Source organism: Micromys minutus (genome assembly GCF_963924665.1).
Source record: "Micromys minutus genome assembly, chromosome: 4".
NCBI lineage: Eukaryota > Metazoa > Chordata > Mammalia > Rodentia > Muridae > Micromys > Micromys minutus.
The window spans coordinates 70423065-70448698 of NC_137973.1; the positions used below are offsets into that span (position 1 = coordinate 70423065).

At 37.9% G+C, this 25634-nt stretch overlaps 1 protein-coding gene across 1 annotated transcript in view; it reads left to right on the top strand.

The window, feature by feature from the left end:
* STPG2 (sperm tail PG-rich repeat containing 2) overlaps positions 1-25634 on the top strand; it is a gene marked incomplete at both ends in the record, with an annotated part of 424307 nt that overhangs the window by 79820 nt on the left and 318853 nt on the right. The gene's annotated exons all lie outside the window — the stretch shown is intronic.

Genomic DNA, 25634 nt, shown 5'->3' on the forward strand with positions numbered 1-25634 from the left:
CTTAATACATCCACATTTAGCAAAAGTACACAAAGCTGTAAGAGCCGTGTTACACAGAACTTGTGGAGTCAGAGAACATTATTACCAGGACATACACGCAAGCTGAACTTAATGTGTTGAATTTGAAATAGAAAGTTTACTTTAGATTCAACTCAGGTTCCTCATAATGAATTTTCCCCTTTATTTGCCTTCAATTACATTTTGAGATCTAAGACTCACCAGTGATTTTTTAGTTTCATTAGCCAGTGTAAAAAATTGTGTTCCTTTGAATTTTTCCAACAATTACCAATTTTATAAGTAAATAGATGAAGTAAAGCAAACAAAACTTAGAAATGAAGTTGACTGTTTTATTCAAATTGAGTTTATCAAAGTTCTCAAAATAAAATAGTTTAAAAAGTTAGGTCAATTGAGAATGTTGCCATGGTCTGAGTGTGTGTGTGTGTGTGTGTGTGTGTGTGTGTGTGTGTGTGTGTATCCATAAGGTGACATGTGCTGGGATATAATGATGTCCTAGGGGAGGGGCTCCTTGGCCCTTCTAGGATATCACACCCAAGAGAAGCTGCCGGTCGTGGAGAAGCAAGATCTGTCTATGCCTTGATCTTGCCCTTTGCAGCCTCAGATTGGGAGGAATAAATTTCTGCAGAGAATTTTATTGCAGTCCAAAATAAGACAGTGATTACAATGTACGTGTTTAAGGCATCATTCAAATACTGTGGAAATCAGATCATTTTTAAAATATGTTGTTGTTAATGACAACTTTATAAAATAGGATCATCAACCAGCATTCAAACCATAGGCAAACACCTGAAGCAGAGCCCTGCTGACACGTAACCCTGCTAAGTCAGAGAAGGCAGACTTATTTTATAACTTTTTAGGTGGCAAAATAGCCAGTCCATGAACAGGATGAACTACCTCAAGAAAGAAACAGGAACTATACTTGTGAATGTTTAGGAAATCATAGGAGTTTGGTGAATGATATTCAGAAATGAATGTTTAGGGATTATTGGATTTATGAGACAGGATCAAAATTAATAACAGGTTATATAATTTTTTTGTAATTATGGGTTCAAAACATTGTCTCACCCCTAGATGAAGATGATAGGAAGTCAGCGGCTGCTGAGAGGAAGGGTCAGTCACCACCAAGGGATAAACTCCCACAAAGGTTGTCTGATTTCAGGTGGTCAACTCTGCACACATTTGTAAACAAGTGAAGCTAGCCTAATCAGTTGTCCATATAAACTTGTGTACGCATTCGTATGTATGAATAGACATGTCAATAATAATTAGGGAAGAGGTCATGAATCCTGGAGTGGGAGAAGGGGCTGGGAAGGGGTGAGAGTGGTAGGAGTGATATGAAACTTAAAAACTATTTCAAAATAAAGAGTTTAGCTTCATGTAGCACATGTTACTTTGTTGCTACTTCATAGCTGTAATTTTGTGACCGTAATGAACCCTTTTTAAATATACAGTATGCAAGGTAGCTGACATATGACTCCAAAGATGTCATGACTCCACAAGTTGAGAACCACTGAATTCTAGTGGCTTCTGAGACCGTGGTTGATTTTTCTGGAGTTGTTCAGTAAGTGTGTGACATTAGTTTGCTCATTTCTTCCTCATGGAGAGTTCCAGGGATGAGCTGTCCTGCAGTGCCTCATTGTCATAGGTAAACAGGAAAACCTGCCAAAAGTATTCCGAGACCAAAATGAGGACTTTGTTTAGAATGGCTTTAATATTACATCTGCCACAGTAATGCAGGCAGTGGGACCAACGCCTGCTGTCTCTTCGGCAATGCAGGAGCGCATGTCTGCTTTACTGCAGTGGAGAAAGATGCTGCGGCTGAGCTCTCGGGAGACGGTGCCATTCTCCGCCTCCATACATGAATGCTGTTCTTACTGTTCTTTGTCTTTGTAGATGGGAACTTCTTTTAAGGATGGTCTTTAATTTTTAAAATTTTCTTTCTTTTTTGAGATTTTTATGTAATTGCATTATTTCCTACTTCCCTTTCTTCCCTCCAAAAACTCTCTCATATGCCCCAGATTGCTCCCTTTTAAATACATGGAAGCAATTGTTGTTAAATGCATTTGTACATGTGTATGAGCACATAACTTCCTAAATACATATTAGCTTGTATGTATGTTTTACATTTAATTAATTAATTAACTTACTTAGTATGTGTGTGTGTGAGAGAGAGAGAGACAGAGAGAGAGACAGAGAGAGAGACAGAGAGAGAGACAGAGAGACAGAGAGAGAGAGAGAGAGAGAGACAGAGAGAGAGAGAGAGAAGAGAAGAGAAGAGAAGAGGAGAAGAGAAGAGAAAGAGAGAGAGAGAACAATTAGTGGGAATTGGTTTCCTCTTTCCATCCTGTGGGTTCTGGGAAACTGAAGTCAGTCCCCTCTCCAGTCCCTTTATGTTGTCCTACTAGGTGTCAAACACTTATTAGTAAAATATAAATCAAGGAAATTAGTTAACAAAACACTGTATTCAATCCCTTCTGTCAGTGACGGTAGCATGAAATAAACGCGCATACAAGAAAAGATACAAATTACTACTTTCAAAACAAACTTGAAATGAGAAGTTTCAGACTTCTTGTATGTCTGAAACAATGGAATACAAATGAAATTTTCACTTCAAAATAAAAATATTAGAAATTTATTTTCTCTCTTTTCCTGTATACACACACACATACACACACACACACACACACACACACACACACACAAAACAGGTATAATATTTATATAATAATAAATATAATAAAATATAATAATATTTTAAGTTTCAAGTATTTTAAGATGAAGAAAAAAATTCCCATTTTGGATTCAAAGAAAGGGCAGTTAATATGTACACATTTCTTTTTAAAAATAAAGTCTTATTGAAATATTTGCTATTTAAATGAAACAAACATTAGTTGAATATAAATAAAAGGCAGTTATTAGGCATTACAAAGCCAGAATACAAGAGATGATAGGAAAATTTGTTGTAGAAAATGTGGAATTATCTCAGGGTCAGTAAAGGTGCGAGTTTCTAATATGAGGACTGCACAAATGCCTGGAAGCTCGCCTTCCAAGGCCTGTGCTCTTTGCATATTCTTACTCATGTCCAGATGAACATGTATACACATACACACACACACACACACACACACACACACACACAAACCCACCACCACCACCAAAAAACCAGAAAGCTTTCAGGACAGAAAGTACCCAGGCTACTCACAAAGAGAAAAGAAACAACTGAATGTGGATGCTCCACCACATTAGTAATGCTTAGAGCCCACGAAGAATAGAGGGCGGCATTTGCTATGTGTGCAGGAAGTAATCTGGATATAGAATTCTCCCTGTACTCAAATTTTCAGTGAAGTGAGTGAATATACTTTTCTAGCATGCTAGAGCCGCGTATGTTTAGGGCTTTTATATGCCCATAGATCGAGCTGGCCCAGTAAAAATTAACAAAAGAGGCCAAAGGAAACCATGGACACTCTCCCTATGAAATGAAGAAAAGTGAAAAAAAAATCAAAACTACATCTGAGCTGGTGCGTGAGTTATGCTCCAGGGGCTCAAGAATGGATTCCATTTACCATTCTGTCTGTTCAAAACAGTAACGAAACCAACCCGTTACACATCAGAGGACTAAATTAGGATTAAAAACAGAGCTCAAACATTAGAAATCTAAGTACTGGTACTAAAAATAATAAAATCAAGTGGCTGAGAGGCAGAGTGGGTAAGAAATTTCCCATTTCTCAGTGCAGTTGATGGATTAAGAATCAGACCAACCACTGTTAGGCATTACAGGTAGCAATTAGACCAGAGAGCAAACAAAACTCCACATAGTAACAAACCCTTTAAGACCCAATTACTGTTAAGAGGAGCTATTTATTTAGAAAGGAGCCAGGGGGAAGAGAAAGGAGGCGTATGTTATTGTTTAGCTTAGACTCTATATGTGACTTGAATTTTATTCATGAAGTGAATAAATTTTAAAACAGATGTATAAATTGTGCTCAAGAGGTTGAATATGCATTTAGAATGGTATAATGATACACTGGATGTCAGCTGACTCCTCTGAAAACAAAAATTGTGAATAAAATAGAAACAGACCACTATTCATGAAATCTTTCAAGAGCTAAAATGGAAGCAGAGCACCTAAGAGCTAAATTCGGGTGGACAGGAAAGGCAAGCAGGGCAGAGACTGGAAGCTTCAGGTTTAAGTTTATAGGCTCAGAAATCTCCTTGGGATAAAGTGGGATCTTAGACGCTCTTGATGGAAAAATCTCAAAGAAAATTCATTAGTTAAGACTCAGATGCTGTTTCAGGAAGAATATGCCTGTATTTCTCTATTTCCTACCCACTCATGGGTTTAAAAGGCAATTTCTAGTCTTGAGTCTGTTGATTTTCATCCTATGAGAGAAGGACTTCTCATGGGAATGTGTCATATTTCATTTATTAAATGAGATGAATTATTGAAAACATGAAATACTCGCCTTCCACAGACATTAATGAAATTAAGTTCATTAATATCAACTGGAGCTAATACTTGGTACTGAATTAATACTGAACATTGTTTCATATGATACTAACTCATTTGAATACCATAGCTATGGTCATCTTTAAATGAGAAAAATCAAGGGAGAACTTAAAGTTTAAGAGAGAGCCCAAATATCAGCAGAGCCAGTTCTGTGACAATGGCTGCTATGATATTAGTCTCCTAATGGCTTAAAATTAATTTCCACCAAAATTAACACAGCAGTGGTGTGATTTCTGCACTGTACAAGAGGAGCTGTCTGAGTTTGGGCATCTCAGGGTTACAGGGACGTGGGAGTCTCACTTGCTGTTTAGTGGAAATGGACAGAAGCCATTTAGTGGAAATGGCCCCAGCCACATTGCTGGAGTTAACTCTAGTTGTTGAGAGACTGTAATGGAGGTAGTAAGTGTAGCTTCAGCAGGGAAGTAAGAGTCCAACACACTTCCTTAGGTCAACTTATGGCTCAGAAAGTTCCACCATCTGGGAATACCTGGTATCGAACTTACAAAATTCAGTTTATTTTTTTAAAATGAAAAACCTTGGAATTTATTAAAGTTACTTCATGAAAAATTTACTATACTTAAAAGCACTTACATTTTATTTCATATTCTTTGTTTATGGATACGTTTATATGTTCAGGGCATGCTGTGGTACACTCTGAAGGTCATTTGCTACAGGCTTTTGGAATTGAATTTCAATTTTCAGGTGTGGCAGCAAACATCTTCACCCACTGTAATGACTAATTTCATGTCACCTAAACACAAACTTCAGTCATCTAAGAGAAGGACAGCCAAACTCAGTAGTGTAACAATCACCCAGGTGGTCCATGAAGGGGTCATGGAGAGCAGGTGAGGCTCCGCACTGTGAAAGGCCAAGAGAAGCCATTGATAAAGATACTGGCTCAGAAGCAGTTGAAGGCCCAGGAGTAAAGAGGTATTGCAGAGAAACTGAGACTTGGCAAGATGCAGAGAGCCTATGAGAGGCTATTGTGAAAGTTCAACCCAGCTGCAGCAGAAGACCCCAGCATTTTACAGATGCCAGTACCATGTGACCATCACCTAGAACAGCAGCAGCAGTAGAGTCAGCTGAAGCTTAGAATATGAGCCGTGTGTGCTGCTGAGGGCAGAGCTGGAGAAGTGACCAAGTCCCCAGGGAGGAGCCCAGAAGTTCACGAGTAAATCTCAGACATTGGGTTTTATCGCACTGTTAAAATTTGGTTTTGTTTTGTTCAGATTGTGACTATGTCCTGGTTCTGTCTTGAGGTAAAAAAAAATTATTTTTGATTTTATAGGAGAACACAGCTAATGGACTTTAAACTTTTTTTTTTTTTTAAAGAGAATTTGTGGTTTACAGAGAATTTGGATTTTAAAAGAGACTGGATAATTTTAGAGATTTTTTTTTTTTATTTTTTAAACATTTCATTTTATTTTTATTTATTACCTTTACATCTCTCTCATGGCCCCTCCTCCTAGTCACCCCCTCTAACAACCCTCCCCCTCCCTCTCCCCTTGTCATCTGAGAGGGTAGAGGCATCATGGGTATCCCCACACTCTGAAACATCAAGCCCTTGCAGGGCTGGATGCATCCTCTCCCACTGAGGCCAGACAAGGTAGCCCGGCTAGGAGAACATCTCCCTCCAACAGGCAGCAGCATTTGTTCCAACTGGAGCTGGACCCTCATGAAGTCCAAGCTGCACATCTGTTACATGTGTTCAGGAAGACCTAGGTCCTTCCCAAGTATGTTCTTTGGTGGGTGGTTGAGTCTCTGAGAGCCCTAAGGGTTAGTTGACTCTGTTGGTCTTCCTGGGGAGTTCTTATCCCCTTCAGGGCTCTCAAACCTTCCCCGAAGCTCCATCCACTGGCTGTGTGTCTAAAGAGACAAATTTTAAGGTATTTTTAAGGCTGAGGGATATTTTAAGTTTGTAAAATATTTTTAAATTTGTTTATACTGTGATTCCTTTCATCGGACTGAACACGGAGACCCCAATGAAAGAATTAGAGAAAGGACTGAAGGAGCTGAAAGGTTTTGCAACCCCACGGGAAGAACATTATCAACCAACCAAACCCTCCAGAACTCCCAGGGGCTAAAATACCAACCAATGAGCACACATTGAGAGACCCATGGCTCCTGTTGCATATGTAGCAGAGGACAGCATTGTTTGGCATCAGTGGGAGGAGAGGCCTTTGGTCCAGTGAAGGCACATTTTCCCAGTGTAGGGGAATGTCAAGGCACTGTGGTGAAGAGAGTGATTGGGAGAGGGAGCACCTTCATGGAAGCAAGTGGAGTGGAAGGGGTAATGGGAGTGGGGAAAAAGGGGATAACATTTGAAATGTAAATACAGAGAATATCCAATAAAAAATTAAAAAAAATATGTTATCCTGGGGATGTACAAAAAAAGGAAGGATTGTGGCTTAACAGCAGTATGTCTGTGTGACAAGTAAACAAGGGGTGACTTGTGCTGGCTAGTTTTATGTCAGCCTGATACAGGTATAGTCGCGAGACAATGCTTCCTTAAGAGCTGGCTATAGGCAAGCCTGTAGGGCATTTTCTTAATTATACCCCAACTTGTGTTTGGTCACAGCAATGATAAACCTAACTAAGACACCCACTGAGGAATCATGCTGCTTTAATCACTTGAGAAACACTTGTATATAAAACCAATGTAATGAAATAGTGAAAATACTATTTTTTGTGTATTCATTTGCATTATTTTGAGTATTAGATATTCTGAATACCATCTGTGACTGCATTCAAGCTCAGGAATGTAAACACCAATGACAGTTTGTATATTTGTCTTTCCAAGTACTTATGCAAACATGAATATATTCTTAGAGTTTTATTTTCAACCAAATTACTACTTATGGAAAACCATCGTGGAGATGAATACAGTTTTGTTTGATACACACAATGATACAAAAGGTTACAAAGTTTTAAGAGTAATGGTTCCTCCAATGTAAGCTTCCTTCACACTGAGTTTAGCACACACTGTCAGTCATAGAACCAGCCATTAATATTTTCAATACATACTTATGCTCTTTAGGATTGTATGTTTCTCACCTTGATATGAACATATGCTAAAATGGATTAATCATATATATGAATAGTTTTTCATAATTAGTGTACTTGTATGCCAGAAAGTTTTGAGAACAAAATTATAGATTAAGAACAAAAATTTCTTAATCAAGGTGTCCTTTGTCGACACACGAGTTTAAGCAACTTTGTAAGTCTGTTTCCTCAGAGATCATATTGTGGTAAGAACTAAGTAGATTCTTTTCCTGTTACTTACAGTGAAAGTGATTTAACCATAAAAATTGCAAATGGTAGTTTCAGAACTTTTGGTTCAGAACTAAGTCAGCACTGTGCCTCTGCTTTCTTCTTTATTTTATAAAACTTATTTATTCATTTGTTTATTTATTCACTTCACACCTCGATATCAGCCCCTAACTCCAGTATCTCTCTTATTCCCCTTTGGGGAAAGACTCAAGCATCTTCCTTTGGGACCTCCTTGATATTTGGCTTCTTTGGATATGTGGATTATCGTGTGATTATTTTGTACTTTATGACTAATATCCACTTATAAATGAGTATGTAACATGACTGTCCTTTTGAGTCTGGGTTACCTCACTCAGGATTATATTCTCTAGTTCTGACCATTTGCCTGCAAAATTCATGATACCCTTGTTTTTTAATAGATGAGTGGTATTACATTGTATAAATGAATCACATTTTGTTTATCCATTCTTTAGTTGAAGGGTATCTGGGTTGTTACTAGTTTCTGGCTATTACAAATAAAGCTGCTAAGAACATAGTTGAGGAAGTGTCCTTGTGGGATGGTGGAGCATCTTTTGGGTATATGCCCAGTAGTGGTATCATTGGGTTTTGATGTAGAATTATTCCCAGTTTTCTAAGAAAGAAAAATGATTTCCAGGCTGGTTGTACCAGTTTACACTTCCACCAGCAATGGAGGAGTGGTCCCCTTGCTCCACATTCTTGCCAGCACGTGTTATGTTTTGATTTTTATTTTAATCTTAGCTATACTGATGAGTGTAAGGTGGAATCTCAGGGTGATTTGATTTGCATTTATTTCCCTGATGACTAAGGAAATTGAATTTAAGTGTTTCTCAGCCATTGGAGATTTCTCTGTTGAGAATTCTCTGTTTAGCTTTGTGCTTCATTTTAAAATTGTGATATTTGGGTTGTTGGTGTTTAACTTCTTGTGTTCTTTACATATTTTGGGTATTAGCTCTCTGTCACATGTAGCATTGGTGAAGATCTTTTCCCAATCTGTTGTTTTGTTCTATTGACAGCTTCCTTTGACACACAGAAGCTTTTCAGTGTCATGCAGTCCCATTCATATACGGTTGATCTTAGTGCCACAGCTGTGGGTGTTCTGTTTAGGAGTTGTCCCCCATAAAATGAGTTCAAGGCTATTACCCACTTTCCATTCTATTAGATTTAGTGCATTTGGTTTTATATTGATGTCTTTGATCCTCTTGAGTCTTGTGCAGGGTGATAAACATGGATCTATTTGCATTTTTCTACATGCTGACATCCAGTTAGACCAGCACCATTTGTTGAAGATTGTCTTCCATTTTTATTGTATGGTTTTGGGTTCTTAGTCAACATTCAAATGTTGATAGGTGTTTGGGTTACTTCTGGGTCTTCAATTAGATTCTATTAAACAACCTGTTTGTTTCTTTACCAATATCATGTAGTTTTAATTACAATTGCTCTGTAGTACAGCTTGAAGTTAGGGATAGTGATACCTCTAGAAAGTCTTTTATTGTTCAGGATTATTTTAGCTATCTTGTTTTTTGTTTGTTTGTTTGTTTTACATATGAAGATAAAAACTGTTCTTTCAAAGTCTGTAAAGAATTGTGTTGAAATTTTGCTGGGACTTGCATTTAATATGTAGATTGATTTTGGTAAGATGGCCATTTTCACTTTGATAATCCTGAACATGTTAATTCTTATTCATGAACATGGCATATCTTTCCATCTTCTGATATCTCCCTCAATTCATTTCTTCAGATATTTGAAGTTCTTGCCATACAAATCTTTTGATTGCTTGGTTAGAGTTGGACCAAGATATTATATATTATTTGTGGAATTATGAAAGGTAGTATGTCCCTAACTTCTTTCTCAGCCCATTTATCATTTATATAATGGAGGAATACTGATGTCTTTGGATTAATTTTGTATTCTCTGGTAAATGTTTTGGGCACACACACACACACACACACACACACACACACACACACACATTTCTATATCTGTAAAAAAAAAGGGAAAGAGTATACAGTCTTGTCTTGTCCCTGTTTTTAGTAGTATTGTTTCAAGTTTCTCTCTATTTAATTTGATGTTTGCTATTGGATTACTGTACATTGCCTGTTTTATGTTTACATGAGCACCTTGTATCCCTGAAGTTTTGAAGAATTTTAACATGAAGGGATGTTGGATATTTCAATGGCTTTTTTATCACCTAATGAGGTCATCATGTGTTTTTTTTTTATTCGGTTTGGTTATATGGTGGATTGCATTGATGGAGATGAAGCCTACTTAATCATAGTGGATTATATTTTTGATATGTTCTTATATTTAGTTTATGAGTATTTAATTGAGTATATATGCACCAAGGTTCATAATGGAAATTGATTTTAAATTCTCTTTGTGTTGACTCTTTGTATGGTTTAGGTATCAATGTGACTGTGGCTCATAGAATGAGTTTGACAGTCTTCCTTCTAGGTTTTTTTTTTTTTTTTTTTTTTTTTTTTTTTTGTGGAATATTGTTATCAGTGCATCTTTGAAAGTCTGGTAGAATTCTGCATTAAATCAGTCTGGCCCTGGGCTTTTATCTTAGCTGGGAGAATTTTAATGACTGTTTTTATTTCCTTTAGTGTTATAGGACTATTCAGATAGTTTACCTGGTCCTGATTTAACTCTGGCAAGTGGTATCTGTTTAGAAAATTCATCCATTTCGTTTAGATTTTCCAGTTTTGTGGTGTACAGGCTTTTGAAGTAAGACCTAATAATTCTTTGAATTTCCTCAGTGTTCATTGTTAGGTCTCCCATTTAGTTTTTGATTTTGTTAACTTGAATACTGTACCTCTGCCTTTTAGTTACTTTGGTTAAGGGTTTGTCTATTTTGTTGATTGTTTTTTTCAATGAACCACCTATTGGTTTTGTAATTCTTTGTATTGCTTTCTTTGTTTCTAAATGATTGGTTGCAGTTTGATTATTAATTGCCATCTACTCCTCTCAGATATGTTTGCAGCTAAATGAAATGGATGGATTTTCTAGACAAATACCACTTGCCAAAGTTAAGTCAGGACCAGGTAAACTATATGAATAGTCCTATAACCGTAAAAAAAAAAAATAGAAGCAGTCCCTATAATTTTTCCAGCTGAGATAAAAGCCCAGGGCCAGATTGTTTTAATGAAGAATTCTACCAGACTTTCAAAGAAGCACTAATACCAATACTCCTCAATTTCTTTCTTTTCTTAAAAAGTTGGATATTATTTTTACTTACATTTCAAATGTTATTCTCTTTTCCGGTTTCCTCTCTGGAATCCCCATATCTCATGCTCTTCCCCCTGCCTCTATGAGCGTGTTCCCTCCCCCACTCCACCCCTGCACCCCTCCTGTATTACCATACACTAGGATATTGAGCCTTCACAGGGCCTAGGACCTCTCCTCTCTTTGATGCTTGATAATGCCATCATCTGCTACATATGTTGCTGAAACCATGGGTCCCTCCATGTGTACTCTTTGGTTGGTGGCCTCAATTTCTCCTCCTCCTCCTCCTCCTCTTCCTCCTCCTCCTCCTCTTCCTCCTCCTTTTCCTCCTCCTTCTCTTCCTTCTCCTCCTTCTCCTCCTCCTTCTTCTCCCCCTCCTCTTCTTCCTCCTCTTCCTCCTTCTACTTTTTCTTGAACTTTTAGATGTACCTTCAAATCCTTAGTATGAGAATTATCCATTCGTTTAATATCTAAATTTTTTATGAAGGTAACTTAATACTTTGAACTTTCCTTTTAGTGTTGCTTTCATTATGTCCCACAAGTTTGGGTATGTTATGCCTTTATTTACATTGAATTCTGTAAAGTTTTTAATTTCTTTCTTAATTTTTTCCCTGACCCAGTTAACATTGAGTAGAGAATCACTTTGTTTCAGTAAGTGTGTAGGCTTTTCTGTTGTTTCTGTTGTCGAAGTCCAGCTTTAATCCATGGTAGTCTGATAAGATACACAGGGTTATTTGAATCTTTTTTCATCTGTTGAGGCTTTCTTTGTGACCTCTTATACGATCAGTTTTGAGAAGGTTCCATGAGGTGCTGAGAAGATGGTGTATTCTTAGTGTACAGAATGTATATTCTGTTTGGTGTTCTGTAAGCTTCTTGTATATAATTAAGCACCACTTCTTTAGGTTAGGTAAATTCTTTTCTATGATTTTGTTGAAAATGTTTTCTGGACATTTGAGCTGAAAGTCTTCTTTTTTTTTTAATTCTTATTTCCCCCAAGCCCATTATTCTTAGGTTTGGTCTTTTCATAGTGTTCCAAATTTTCTGGATGTTTTGTGTCATGAACTTTATAGATTTTGCTTTTTTTGACAAGTGTATTTATTTCTTCTATCACTTATGCTTGAGACTCTCTCTTCCATCTCTTGTATTTAATCAACGATACTTATTTCTGTATTTTCTGTTCCCTTCCTACATTTCTCATCTCCAGGATTGCTGCAGTTCATGGTTTCTTTATTGTTTGGACAGTTTTGTTCATCAGTTTGATTATATTTCCCTATATTTCTTTATATCTATTTGCTTCTACTTTTTAGGGCCTCTATGCATGTGCATGCATTTTCCTGTGTTTCTTCAAGGGATTTATTTATTTTGCCTTTAAAGGCCTCTATTATGTATATAAAAATTGGATTCAAGATCATCTTGTATTTCCCTTTCACTAGGAGATCCCAGGCTTGCTGTAGTAGTATAGCTGGGATCTGGTGGTAGCATATTGCCCCGACTTTTGTTGATTATGCTCTTGTGCTGTCCTTTAGCTGTCTGATTTTCTCTGGTGTTGGCTGGATGATCCTAATGGCATCAGGACTTCTCAGGAAGGCAGGGGGAATTGTGTGCCAGATAATGGTGGTCAGGGTACCCAACTCTGCTGACTGTTCCTCAGGCAGACCCACTGGCAAGGGATTAGTGGGACAATGTTCCAAGCTGGTAGTTTTTTGAGCACTTAGAGGCCTCCACTGGATACCTTTGGGCTACTGCAAAAAAGTCACTCCTCCTGACTCCAGAGTGAGCCTAGTTCCGAACAATGAACAATGGAGGCCCCACAACTCACTTCTGATGGCTGTGCTCCAGGCAGACCCAACTGGGAAGGAATTGGCAGAGCAGAGTTCCAAGCTGGTTAGTCTTAGAGCATCATAGTTCTCCATAGGGAAGTAAGAGGCTCTTGGGGTCCCACAAGTCTCCTTGGGACTAAAAGGTAAGTCCAGTGACAAGACAGTGGAGGTTAGGGGACTTTGAGTAACTCATCCCTGCTGGATGTGCACCTAGCAGATCCAAATGGGCCGTGCTTTCTTCTGATCATCCATAATATTAAACAGGAACATTCTGAAACATGGAAGTATTTATTTCATACTTCCATTTAAGTGAAATTACTCCTCTGGTTTTCAGTTAGGGGCACTGTGTCACAGTGTGAAAGGAATGGAAAGGAAATTTGTTTAGTTTCAAGTGTGCAAACATTTCTTGCAGCTCAGAGACATTATTTGTGTGTATGGTACGGGCAAGATTTACTGAGGTTGTGTTTCAAAGAATTGTCTAAGTTTTTTACTTTCTGAAACCTCACCTTAAAGTATTCTCAAGCCTTCATAGCACACAGCAGCACCGCTTATTGTTGTTGGTTAATTAGACATGTTCATCTCTTTTAAGTTTGTTGGAGAAACTGCCTTATACTCACATTCAGTGGTGGTGGCTCATGGGAGCAGAAGGACACCTGGAACACGCTCTTATCACCGTAGTGGCCGAGTATCCAGGCATTGCTATAACAGAGTCGGAAATTGCAGGGCCCATGGAGAAAAAAGCCCTTCCCACAAGGAAAAGCAGAGAAGCATAGAGAACAGAGAATTTGGGATTCAACAGTAAGGCCCTTCTTATGCTTCAGAAATATGAGTGAGCCCTGGGAAGACAGGCTCTGGGAGCAGTGATAGCTCATCAGAGACTCTGGTATAATATTGTCAAGAGGATGAAAGATGAATGCTTCAGATTTCTACCTAACAGTTCAGAAGGTGTTGGAATAATAGCTGTCTTTTTTGTTACTGACAAATGCTAGAGCATTACATTTTTAGCAGCAAGCACTGTAGCAGTCAAGGGCTACTCAAAAGACAAAAATCTACATTTTTAGATAGTGTAATATGAGCAATTATCTATCTATCTATCTATACACACATATATATGTATACATGGTAAACTTACTGCATTAAAAGACCTGCTGGAGGCTCCACCGCTGCAGGACGGCTGGGGTAAGGGCGGGGCTCAGGCGTCTTCTTTCTGACATACCGAGAAGGACACCACTCACTCTATACTTGCGCTTGTCCTGCACATCCACTTTAAAGTCTCTATAACATTTTATTTAATTTTATAACTTTATTAGTTCTTAATGTAGTTTTCATAAGCCAATAGCCACGAGGTGGCCATCTCTATCCAGACTCCGAGCTAATACCAAAGACAACTATTCCGAAAGGTATAGTGACAAGCCTCGTTCTAAATGATGTCATCCTGTTGGACATCCATCAATATATAGTAAACAGAATAAAATAACTTGACTCTAGACTGGCATTATAACCAAAAGTTTTAAATTACTTTTGTTTAGACTACATAATTCTCACATATAATAAAAAGTAATAAATTTATGAAGAAATCATTATGCTTTTATTCTTTGGATGATACTTTTTTTTGCTTTCATGTGTTTTGAGAATGAAAAGTATCCTCATTTTGAAGGCGCTATGCTAATTCAAATGAACACAAGATATTTATTCTACATAATATCCGAGACTCAAATTATACTCTATTTGTGGCAACTATCCCAGTCTGATTCCCACATTGTATGTTACCCAGCCATGTTTTGTTGACTGTGTGGGACTTAAAAGGACAGCATGTTCAAAGTTCTTTCCAGATGAATAGCTAAGTCCTTGCCCTTTCTCAATTAATGTCATTAATGCCAGAATAATTATATCTGCAACCTCTTTATTGGTATAAGATGGTATTAATACCATTAAAATCTCTTTATAAGAATGCCTGATTAATGAGACATGATATTTAGAAGTTGACTTTAAAAAGTCTAATTTCCTTATTCTAGATGGCCTTATTCATGAGAAATTAACTTTTTCTCAGTATATTTGAGCATTAGAAATTCATTTATCTTTTCAAAATCACCTTTAATGATGAAGAAACAAATGCTGTCAGTTTAAGGACCCAGAGAATAAATGTAGAAATTAACAGAGTCCTATAGTTGATTTGAGGCCAGTAGACATATAGAATGCAAGTAGCACAAGAAAAGCATGAAGCAGAGGGGAGGGTGCTGGGGAACTGCAGCTCAGGGGCAGAGCTGATGCCTCCTTGTGAAGGTGCGGCTGGAAACCCTCCGAGGCCCTGTGCAAATGCTCTCCAACTCCTCCTCAAGTAGGTCAGATTTAACTAGGAGCCATCTAGCAGAGCAGGTACAGAATCTGTGGCTTCTGAAATTCGGAGGTAAGAGACAGCACTTCAGAGTCTGGCTTATCCTCTCCTGTGGCTGCTCAGACTCTTTTGCCATGACAATGAACTTCCATCACTGTTGCCCAACACCCTTGCCCCTGACTCTGGGACTCTGAAAGGCCTTTATAAGACAGAAGCATTCCCAGCTCCTCTCAGACGGGGAGACACAGTTCCATGGGACCATTTCCTCTTATTTCTGGGCAAATTAACCCTAGACACTAAATATCTTATTATTTAAAAACTATACTTCAAGCTTTTGGATTTATGATTACCAATTAGGACTTAAATTCTAAATAAGTCCATTTTCCACTATTATATGTAGCGCAATGTCTGAGGTGGGTGATTTATAAAGAACAGAAATTTAGTTCTCACAGTTTTGTCAACTAGGAAGTTGAAACCATGGAGCTTTGCAATTGGTGAGGGTTTTTTTCCTTCTTTTTAAAAACTTCATTTTACATCTCGATCACAGCTCACCTTCCTCCTCTCTTTCCAGTCCCACTTTTACAAGTTCCTCTCCCCATTACTTCCCGTTCTCAGAGAAGGGGAGTCCCCTTGGGTACCATCCTACCTAGTTGCACAGGTCTAGGCACATCCGCTCCAACTGCTCCCACTGAGGGCCAATCAGGCAGTCCAGGTAGGGGGCCGGTGATCCAATCACAGGCTACAGAGTCAGAGACAGCTCCAGCTCTACTTATTAGGAGACCCACATGAAGACCAAGCAAATGTGTAGGGGGCCTAGGTCCAGCTCCTCCATGCTCCCTGATGGCCTGGGCTTTGTGAGTCCCCATGGGTCCAGGTTAGTTGATTGTGGGTCTTGTGGTGTCCTTGACCCCTCTGACTTGCTTACTTCTATCTCCCACTCTTCCACAAGACTGCCTGATGTTTGGCTGTGGGTCTCTGCATCTGCCTCCATTTACTGGTGGATGAAGCCTCTCAGGAGACAGCTATGATGAGCTCCTGTCTAAACATAGCAGAGTATCATGAATAGTGTCTGGGACTGGCTCTCTCACATGATAGGTCTCAAGTTGGGATAGCCAGAGGGTGGCTGTTCCCTCAGTCTCTGCTCCATCTTTATCCGGGTACCTTTTGTAGGCATAGCAAACTTTGGGTTGAAGGTTTTGTAGGTATATTGATGTCCCCCTCCCTCCTAAAAGGAAGGACTTTAGGAGGCAGTCTTAGAACAGTGGATGAATGCTGCTACCCTAGTGTTGGTTCAGTTTTCTGAAGTGGAGTCTTGAAGGAAATGGTGAGATTGGAACATCCCCTTCCTGCTTTGTCCTCTTCCTCTTCTGCCTTCTACTCTGAGAGGGTACAGTGAGAAAGCCCAGCTGACATCCCCACTACCATGTGCAAAGGTTCTTCTCTTTTCTTCTCATCTTTGTCAGTATTGCTATAGCTTAGCTTTCTGCAAGTCTTCCTGATGTGAGGTGATGTCTCATTGTAGATTTCATTTGCATTTCTCTGATGACTTTTGTTGAAAAACTTTTTACTAGCACTTTAATATACTTAATACAGATGTATGTGCTTTGCTTGTTTAAGACAAGAAACCTTTGAGTTTTGCCACGTTGGGTGCAGTGCACAGCTTCATTGGGTGAGCGCTGTTTTCTCTCTGACATTTTTATTGCAGTCCTTATGTGTTGTTGAAATGGACATATCAAAGTCTTCAGCTTTGCATTGGTATTTCTCTGCATATACATTAAGGTATAGATAATATATGATATATCCATTTTATAATACTTTTGTATAATACTAAAATTGGTAGTTTATGAAGAGAGGACAATAGTTGTAAATGTACCAACATAGGGATATCACAAACAGTTGCGACAGTCTATGGGTCACTATGGTCTATTCAACCTTATAGAATAAATTGTTTTATCTATCTCCATTTTTTGTAGTCTTTTGTACTCAAAGCTTATTATATATTATATAAATCTTTTTTTCTTACAACTTTATTTAAAAAAGAGATACATGTACAGATTTTTAAAAGAATTTTGGCATAAAACTATATGAGTATATTTTTGTCAGTACTTGATTTTTTAAAGGGTTGATAGCATGCATTGAAATATTTGGAAATAGTCAAAGTTTTTTTGGTGCGTAAAGATTAAACATAATAATTTTTAAATACCAAAAATTGCCACAGGGCTATATATAATATAAATCTTGGTACTGCTGATTTCTTTAGATTATATAGATTATATTTCACATGTAATGACTTTCCTATTCTTTCTTTCTACCTTTCCCTCTTCCTTCCTTCCTGCCTTTCTTTTTTTTCTTTCTTCTTTGAGACAGAATGTCTGTATGTAGTCCTGACTATTCTCTAACTAGCTTTGTCCTTGAACTCACAGAGATCTATCTGTTTCTTCCTCCCCAGTGCTGGGATGAAAGGTGTGCACCAACATACCTGGTCATGTGTAATGTGTTTTTATGTCTTAACCTTTTAATCTGTCATTCATGTTTAAAATTTAATTCAGGAAGAGCCTCAAACACATAAGCACAGGGGGAAATTTCCTGAACAGAACACCAGTGGCTTATGCTCTGAGATCAAGAATCAATAAATGGGATCTCATGAAACTGCAAAGCTTCTGTAAGGCAAAGGACACTGTTAGTAGGACAGAACAGCAACCAAAAGAGTAGAAAGAGATCTTCACCAATTTTATATCCAATAAAGGGCTAATATCCAATATATACAAAAGAACTCAAGATATTAGACTCCATAGAACCAAATAACCCTATTAAAATGGGGTGCGAAGCTAAGCAAAGAATTCACAACTGAGGAATATTGAATGTTTTGTGTCTAGCAGAGGTGTAATTCTTATAGGTACTGTGGGATGTGCTTAGGGTATCTTACAGTAGTCTCCTTTAGGCTCACAGCTGTCTTTTCTCATACCTTACTGTTTGTTTTAGAAGCCCCTGTTTACATTGTTTGAATACTATATACCTAGTAACAAACTGTCATGGTAAGTGCCATGTGAATGTGTATTAAAGTGATCCATTGTAGAGACTGTCACCACACTGCCAGTTTCCAAATGTGATTGTCTTACCCTCCCAGTAGCACCGTGGTCTCCAGATGTTTCTGTGTTGTATGTTGGTGGACTCCCTATAGCGTTTCTCACATGGCTGCCCCATAGTAATGAAGTAGCACCGCTTCGGCGTGTCTGAGAGTGTCCCTTTCTTCCAAGCCTCAGAAGGTCGGGCTTGAGCTGCAGTACTCATCTCTACTGACTGTTTTAAGAGTTTAATTCTTCTAATATAGCGTCCCATTGTTTTCAGGTCTGTGAGGATTCTGCTGAGAAATCCTATGGCTGTCTTAAAGATTGTCATTCATGAGATGAGGGTCTTTTAAAACATGACTCAGAAATTCTCTCTCTGCCTTTTGCTTTTGGGAATTGGGTGATCATATGTCTCAGGAAGATTACTGCTTAATCCGTTTGGTGCCATTTTACCCCAGAGATCAACCCTTCTCTTCGGTTTGGAGATACGTGCTTGAATAACCTTTGCCTTGTTTTAACAGTGGTTTTCCCTGGCACTTATGAAGCATACGTTGACCCAGCTGATGAGGTCCTGTGATTATACTCTTTCTTCATACTGTTTTACTTAAAAAAAACCTCTTGTCTTCCTGAGCTAATGACTGCAGGCCACCCACCACCACCATCCCATCCCCCCACCAACAAACACCCCTCCCATCCTACCACCCCTACCTTACCACAGCCACCACCCCACCAGCCCTTCTTTTACTTTCTGCTTCTCTAATCTGCTTCATTTAATGTCTTCTCTATAATTCCTCCACTCTTCATGGTTTCTTTCTTTTGGTGGAACTCATATTTTTTTTTCTCAATCATTTCTCTGGTCTTTTTGGTTTAGGTGTGTACTGGTTTCATACAAGTCACTGCATTTCTTATAGATTGAGAATTTTGAGAAGTTTTTTTTTTTTTTTTTGTCAAGTTACTCTTAAACTGGGGCATGGCTGGATCTTATCTTCAGGGGCCGGTGTATAATGGAGGGAGACTGGCATAGGCTTGACCTTGGGGTGGCTCTGGCAAACTTGGTTTTAGTTGCTTAATACATGTGCCTGTGACCTTCTGCTCCTTTATTCTAACTCCTTCATGAAGAAAATATTTTTATTTATGCTGTCGTGCCTGGGTAGGTGTGACCCAGAAAATGTGGAATCGTTCTTTTTCTTACATTTATACAAAGCCATCACTATAATTTCTTCCTTTTGCGGTGGAGGCCTCCTGGTCAGCAGTAATGGCTAAAGCAGAATGGCAATACCAAGTCATTGTGTAGGTCAGAAGAGCCTCATCTTGTCAGGAGCAGTCTTTGTGATTAGTGTTTGCTCTAACCTTAGTTAATAGTCATCTTACAGGTTTGGAGTTGACGTTATATTGGCTTCGGAAACAATAGCGCCTCCACCTTCCTTCACGGGAATCTGCCTGGAGGTCACTGTCAAGGCTCTGATTTTCGTGGTAATTATCGGGATTTTATATTTTGCAGTTTGTTTGTGTACTTTTATTAACTCAGTTTTCTGAGAAATGGAGACTGTGCCACTAAACCAGTGATTCCTGTTCGACTTTCATTGTTTTTACTTCCATAGAATGCTCAGTAATACATGGTGATACTGTAATTTAGGACAACTCTGTCTCCAGCAAAGGTTACTCTGGAAACAGCTCTGCGGGGAGATTTTTCTTATGCACATCCAGTTGAGATGAATCATTTCAAAGGCTTGATTACCTAGCATGCATGCCTATATTTCATACTTATTACATATTTTGGAAATTTTATATTTAGTACCCTGTTCTAAGGTACAGCTCTGATTCAAGCTTGAATATTCGCAGGATTTGCAATTATAATTTTGTTATTTCAGATTAAAATAAACACTCAAAATCAGGAAGTTACCTAAAAATGTTATTATTGTAAGTGTTAAATTTTTTTTTCTTCAACTTACTCATTTAAACTTGCTTATTAAATTTAAAATATTCCAACTTAGATTTCAAATTTAGGATTGAATTACATGAAATATTTTGAGTTTTATGTATGCACTATGAAGTTTTAAACTTGTAGCCCATTGATTCTGCCCGATATTAACCATATTTCGTAACAGGAGAAAGTCCTTCGCTCAAGTGGGTGCATATATTACTTATTCTATAACATTCATGTGTTAATGGCCTTTGGAAATTTGCCAAACTTGAAATTATATAATCACAGTTAAGAGTTTACTTCTGTTTTTATCTGACTTTCTTTATTCTTCTGAGAGAGGTTCAGTAGCACTGACTGTCCTTGCACTTGCCATGTATCCCAGGCTGGCCTCAAACTCACTTCCCATGTATCCCTGGCTGGCCTCAAACTCACTTCCCATGTATCCCAGGCTGGCCTCAAACTCACTGCCATCCCTTCTCCTACTGTAGCTGTCTCAGTGCTGGAGCTACAGGCTGTGTGTACCAACTGTTCTGCTATCACCCTTCCAAGGAAGAGGGACTTCCTGTATCAAGACTTATTTATATATCTGTTCCCTCCTTAACTGCGGTCAATGTCTGATGTCTAGCTGCCCTTGTGACACTTCCCCTTGCATTTCTATTTGTAACAATAAATATAAAGTCTTCTAAGTAAATACTCCAAGTTTTAGATCTTATACTCTCTTCATTTGCGTTAATTCCAGAAATATGCAAAGAATTTTTCAACAGAACTCGGGTCATATATTTAGGTAAAAGACATTTTTTTTTTTGAACACAGTAAAATTTAAGCTAATTTTTAGCTAAGCATCCTATTGTGAAACTCTGAATCTGAAATGGTTCAAAAGTACAACACTTTTGAGTGCTAGTACATTGTCACCAGTGGAAAATTCTATTGCTGATGTCATGCATCAGGTTACAATCAGAATGCAGATATGTTTAAATTTGTGTAAGTTATTTTCAGACTATGTGTAGAAATTATATAAAAAATAAAACTAAAGTTCTTATTGGACTTAGGTCCTATCTATAGTGTATCTCCTGTGTACATGAATATTCCAATCTCCCTGTGCTCAAAACATTAAAAACTTGAGGCACATCTGATGCCAACATTTAAGAAAATGGAGCATCAACATACATGCTGATTGATAGATGAAAAATAGACAGTTTATTATTCTCCAAAGCAACTTATTATAATTCCTTTTCCATTCTGGATTTTATGAGAATAAATTGAATTTTTCTTGAAGTTCAATTTATATAAATTTCTTGTAGAAGTGAAACTTTACCTTGGCCCTGCAAAGGCTTGATTCTGCTGTGTAGAGGAATGCTGGGCGTGTGAGGTGGGACTGGGAGGGTGGGTGGATGCCTTCACAGAAGCAGGGGCAGGGGTGATGGGATGGGGATATGGAAGGGAATCCAGGAAAGGGGATAACATTTGAAAAATAAATAAAATATGTTCAATAAAATCAGTTTAAAAAAGAAATGAAGCTTAATTTTAGTATAGTATTATGAAATACATGTTATGCCTTCATCTCTCTAGAACATAAATAACAATACAAGTTTATTTTGCTTTTACAAGTTTATTTATTTATTTATTTATTTATTTATTTATTTATTTATTATTTTATAAGATTCAATGATGAGCCCATCCCAAGCTTTGTAGTTAAGGTATAGATTTCTCTTTAGAATTGTATTATTGGGTAATCATATCAACCGTATTTCTTTATTCGATGGTGTTTGTATAGTACTTCCTCTGAGATTGAAACCTTCCATCTGGGAAGGAAGCTAGTTAGGTGTTAAAGGTAGGTGAAACAATGGATATTTTAAGGAAGGTAAAACATTTCATTGCGCAGGTAAGCTCATTGAGCTCAGAAAGCTAACACCTCAATGACTTCAGGAAATACCTGAAAAAGACCAGATTTACTAAGCCCCTCCCTCCCCAAGCATACATAAGTATGCTTGCAAGACTCTGCAAGACAACCTTAGATAAACTGAACTGCCTGGAAGAAGCAGAGACCAACTAATCTGTCTGGAAAAAATACTCTTCAACCTATTAAGCAGCCTGCAGTGTATGCCATGTTTTATGTGTGAACTTTCACTCATGTTGGGGTGAGATATAATCATTTTGAATTATATCTGCTCCTGTAAGTAATCCGAATGGAACACATTTGATTTCCAATGATTTTTAAAGTTGGACTTTGGTGGTATCCACATTGGTTCCTTTTCTGGGGTGACTAGATATTTGTTCATGTCTCCCTGGGAATAGCAGTAGAGGGAGGGAGAGGGAGAGGAAGAGAGACTGAGCCCTGCATGGATTTTTGAAACCTCTGTGACAGACTTCCTCCAAAAAGGCCATACCTTCTAATCTGTCTAATCCTTCATAAGGGCTTTATCTACTGGAGACTAAAAATGCAAATGTATGGGCCTTTAGGTGTCATTCTCATTCAAATGGCTTCAATTTAGGTGCCAGCTCTAAGGTCTTTTCAGTTGGATATAAAATGCCTGTTGTCCTACAGTTATTTGCTTTGACAGACTTGGTAAATTCTGCCTTCCATTACAAGTTTACTTCTTTACTACAGAGATTATCTTTTCATTTCCTTTGTCATGACTCAAATGCAGATGAGGCAATTAGAAGCTGACTTCTCAGCAAGGACTCTTGCAAATGTCTTCCTGCCAGATGGTGTCATGCTTTGCATTTCTCTCTGCTGTTGGGAGATCATCCACAGGCTTTGAGTTTCTTAGTGTTTGAGCAGAACTCTTTTCCCATTCTCTCTCTCTTTCCTTCTTGTTTGAATATTTCATACATCATTTTTTCATCTTCTTTCCTATTCCCTAATTCCTCCCAGATCCTCCCTACTTTCTACTAATCCAACTTCATACTTTTTCTCTCTTAAGAACAAACAAAAGCCACAAAACCCCATGTAGTTTTCAACCCCAAAAGCTATCTTTTATAAAAAGCCTCTTAGATAAGGGTGGGACTTTGTGTCCACTTCTGCTTCATGCTGACAATTTTGTTGTCTCAAGTTTCCACAAAACATATGCATGCAGTCACAGTCTCTGTGAGTGCACATGTTCAACTGTCCTGTTATGACGGAAAAATATTGCTTTCCTAAAAATTACCCACCACCTATATCTCTTAAGATCTTTCTGCCCCATTTTCTACAGAGACCCCTGAGCCTTGAGTTGACAGGTGTGATAAAAATATCCCATCTAGGTGCTGAGGGGTTCCAGCATCTCTGTCTGTTCATTGTCCAGTTGTGGGTGTTTAAATATCAATGTTAACCATCAACTGCAAGGAGAAGCTTCTTTGGCAAGGGTTGAGTGATTCACTGTTTTAAGGGTATAGGAATATGTCATCAGGATTCCTGTTTGTGCCATGTACATTTAGCAGAATAACAGTAACAGGTTTTCTTCTGGGCCCAGGACTTACGTAGTCTCAAGTTCCTGTCCTCAGTAACAGTATCATGTATTCACACCATCTCATGGAGAGGTCCTTAAACACAATAAAACATTGTTGGTTATTTCCCTATCATCCATTGGACCATCGAAATAATGGGCACATCTTGCAGGGAGGTTGTTATAGTTTACAGGTCGCATAGCTGAGACTGGTGATTACTGTTTCCTCTGGTAGTGTTTATAGTACTTTTCTAGGACTATGGACAATTGCCAGTAAGAGTGAAACTTCCAGTTGAGTAGCAGCTATATTTTTTCCATGTTCTATGCTCTAATTATATGCTCTCTTTAGTGATAGGCTTTAATGTGGAGAGTAAATAATAACCTTGGCAATTCCTATTAGTGTTTGGGGGCCTAAAAGACCCCTTTGTCTAATGACTAAAAATGGTGTCATCAATCCTGACACTGGGTTTTTAACTTTGTAGTACATGATGTCTAGTTGGGGCATTGTCTTCCCCCATTAAATGGTGAATTCATTAACATTCCTTCATGTATATTTAGAAGGCTTCTACAGTAGTAGAGTTTCTTACCTTTTTTTGAAAAGCCATTTCTCCTTTATCGCTTTATAAGACTGTATTCAATGCCCCCCCCCCCCCCCACGATCTCTTACTAGCTAACAAACTTGTCTGGATATCCTTAAATGAGACACACATATCTAAACATAGAGCTAACATTCATATATAAGAAAACATGCATCTGAGCATAGTGGTACATGATTTTAATCTCAGCACTTGGGAGGTAGAGGCAGACAGATGTCTAAGTTTAAGGCCAGCCTGGTATATATAGTGAGTTTTAGGACAACTGGTGCTACACTGTAAGACCCTGGTTTGGCCCCCAAACCTCAGCCACTCTAAAAAAGAGAAAACATACACTGCTTGCCTTTCTGGTTCTGGGTTTCTTTACTCTTAGGATGATTTTTTTAGCTCTATCCATTACATGTAAACTTTTTTCCTAGCAGCTGAAAAATATCCCACTACATAAATGTAGTTCATTTTCATTACGCATTCATCAGTTGATGGAAATATAAGCTGTTTTCAATTTCTGGTAATTATGAATAGAGCAGCAACAAACATCTCTGTAGCAAGATGAGGAATCCTTTGGATATCTGCCCAAGAGTGATATAGCTGGTTTTGGGGAAGATTGATTTCCAGCTTTTTGAGGAACATCCACACTGGTTTCTATACTTGTGCCAGTTTGCACCCCACCAGTAGTGAAAACATGCTCCTCTACCCACATTCTTATGGGCACTGTAATTGGCTCGTATTAATCTTGACCACTCTGATTGGGTACTATTAAATTTCAAAGTAGTTTCAAAGTATTTCTCAGTCATTTGTGCTTCAATATTTAGGAACTGTTTAGTTCCAGACCTCATATTTTAATTCATTTATTAATTTATCTTTGATATTTGGTTTTATGAGTTCTTTATACATTCTAGATAAATGTATAAATGTATTCTTGGCAAAATGTATAATTGGGAGGGAGTTTTCATTCTGGAGGTGGCCTCTGTCCATTAATCATAGTGTCCTTTGCTTTAAAGAAGTTTTTTTTTTTTTTCAGAGTTAAGAATAAAGTTTATTGTACTATCTGCAAATAGGACAGAACTCATCCTTTTTTTTACTTTATTTTTTAAAAACGAAGATAAATGTACAAATTTTCAGCATTTTTGCATAAAAGTATACGAATACATTTTTAAGGTTGTAATTAAGTATTTGTGGGTACATATACATACACATATGTATATATGTAACAATAATATAGGAAAAGAGGCTATTAATTTGAGAGAATAGGAGAGAGACTAGGAGGGGCTGTAGGGAGAAAAGGGGGATGTGATACAGTTCTATTTTAATTTATATATATATATATATATATATATATATATATATATATATATATATATATATATATATATATATATATATATATTGAACTTCACACAGTCTGTGAGTTGTTTCTGGGGTGTTCAGAGC